The following is a 2,636-nucleotide window of genomic DNA, read 5'->3' as shown; positions in this document are numbered from 1 at the left end:
CCCGCCGGCCCCCCTCCTGGCTGGGGGTGTGGTCCGTGGGAGCGTCCCAGCCCCTCTGCTGCAGCTGGTCCACTCCGGCCAGTGTCTCGGCCGTCCTGTCATCTCGGGAACCTGGGGGCCCTGGCCAGGGCGTGTGGTGGGACCCCTCATCCATGAGGGCCCCTTGGGCACATGCTGAGGACAGAAGGACAGGCCGCCGTGCAGGTCTGCGCCGGAGCCCGGGTGGGCAGGAGGCTCCTCGCCATCACAGAGCCGGGCCCTGCGGAGGTGGCTGGGGACCAGGGCCGACAGCGCAGGGTGTTTGCTGCAGGAGCGGCTGAGCAGCGGTCGGGCTCCCTGGGAGGGCGGCTCCCTCAGGACGTAGGAGCTTGCTCCAAGGTTCCTATGGCAGGGACCATCCAGGCTAGGGCCTCCATCCTGGCCCCTGGGAGACCCGGCTCCCTCCCCGCGGGCGCGCCTGCAGGGCAGCCCAGAGCCGCAGCCGTGCCCCCACCAGCTGTGCGGCCGTGTCATGGCTTTCTCCCTGGAGGCACCCAGGCTGCCCCTCCAGGCCGGGGGTGGGCCCCCTGAGAAGGCGGGGACCTGCCCTGGAGGCTGGGGCCAGCAGCTCCGGGTAGCGCTCCCTGCTGGGGCTCGCCCTTGCCCTCCGGGTGCGGGTGCTCCGGCTCTCCTGGCCTGCCCCCTTTGTCTCACCTGCTCGCTCCAGAGGGAGATGGCGTGTTTGATGTTTGATGGGGGCTCCCGCCAAGGGGGCGGTCGGAGCACAGGCACGGTCCAGCCTCTTCCGCTCGGGCCTTGACTGGCAGTGTCTGGGCATCTCCTGCCACCGTGGCGGGCCACCTTGCTCCTCCGTCTGTAAATATGTCCTAGGGCGTCCCAGGAAACGTCTTTGCAGCCGTACTTTTCCTTCCTAAAAGTACTTTACTTCTTCTGACTTTGTTATGGAGCCGATGTGCTGCTGACTCAGGATAGCAGGCTTTTCTCAGCTCTGTCTTCCTTGCTGGGACCAGCAGATGGCATACTGGTTACATCGCTGGACTCCCCCGTGTTGGCCACAGTTCGAGTCCTGGACCCGGCATCTTCAAACACTCCATGTGCGTGAGCGTGCGTGCCCAAGATCCCGAGAGGAGAATGGAGGAGAAGGGATTGTGGCATAGCCTTCCTCCCTAGGGGGTGATTTCCCACTTTCTGTCTCTGTCTCTCTCTGGTGAGCGCATGCACTCTATAGCAAAAATCTCTCTCTTAAAAAAAAAATCCAACCCTGGAACCAACTTGAAGGATTCTCTGATCATCAAAGCTAGAACAATTCGAGTATGAAAAGAAAAGAATTCTCTGGGTTTTCACCCACAGAGTAAGTCATGCATCCGTGCTGAAATGAATACATAAATAAATGAGGGAAGCATCTCTTCCTTACAGTAGTCTGTAATTAACATAGACAGAAAAGGCGAGTTCAGAGCCTCCCCTTTCTCACTCCGTCTGACACACCGCTCCCTGGCTGCCCCGGTTGGTGTGTCGGTCTGAAGAGTTGGCTCTGAGCCTGACTCCCCGCTTTACGAGGCTCTATGTTTTTCTCACTGCCACCCTGAGGGCTTCACCTCTCCCTCTGAAATCTCCTAGTTTTCTAGGAACTCCCTGAGGGCGCACCAGGCTCCGTTACCCTTGTCGGGCAGCCGGTCGGTCCCTTCGGTGTGTGGACTCAGGCCTTCTCGTTCTGGAAACACTTCTTCCATGGCAGCTTTCGAGACTAGCCTGCTCCGCTGAAGTGCTTTTTCTCCTTTGGGACTTCAAGAATAGAAATCGTTGTTGGAAAAGTCGGGACACACTTCGCAGAGAGAACCGTAGACTCGCACGTCCTTTCCCAGAGGCCTCCTCCTTGCCTCCTTTCCCAGAGGCCGGGCCCCACGGTCCTCTCCCACCCTCCGAGCCTGCGCGGCCGTCCACCTGCGGGCTGCCTTCCCGCCTTTCCCCAGGGTCCTCATTGCGTTTCGTTTGCGACTCCTCTCCCTAGGTTTTCTCTTTTGGTTTTCATTTCTGAGATAATTTTGCCTTTTCTTTCGTGTCCTTCCCGAACTCAATCACCTTTTTAAAAACATCTCCCTGTTTATTGCCCATTTCTGACTGTGCAGTCTGAGCTTGCATTTCCCGGTGGTTTCTCACCCCCAAAGTTCCCCTGCCCTCACTATCCTCGTTCTGGGGCTGGCGGGGGCGGGGGTGTGCTAGTCCACGGATGTCGTGTGTGCTACGCCGGCGAATATCGCCCTTAGGTTTCGGTTTCTCAGCAAACAATTACACAATGCCAAAGGCCATGACTGGCTCCCCTTCAAAACCTCACCTTCAAAACCTTACTCTGATTGGCCACTAGAATCCCTCAGATTTGCATATCCGGCACCTCATGATTGGTCCACAAAAGCAACCAATCATAACCCACCTCTTTTACAATCCTTTATTTAACCAATCTCCGCCCACCAGCATGTATATAACCATGATCTCTGGCCCACAATCTCCGGATGACCCTGCAGAGCTGTGACGCTGCTTTGTCTCCGGACAACCCTGAAGCGCTGTGACCCTGCGCCGTCTCCAGACGACCCTGCAGAGCCGTGACGCTGCGTCTTCTCCGGACGACCCTGCAGAGCCGC

This window comes from Tupaia chinensis, unplaced genomic scaffold (genome assembly GCF_000334495.1).
Source record: "Tupaia chinensis unplaced genomic scaffold, TupChi_1.0 Scaffold144682_1, whole genome shotgun sequence".
NCBI classification, from domain to species: domain Eukaryota; kingdom Metazoa; phylum Chordata; class Mammalia; order Scandentia; family Tupaiidae; genus Tupaia; species Tupaia belangeri.
Note: the sequence above shows the minus strand (reverse complement) of the source record.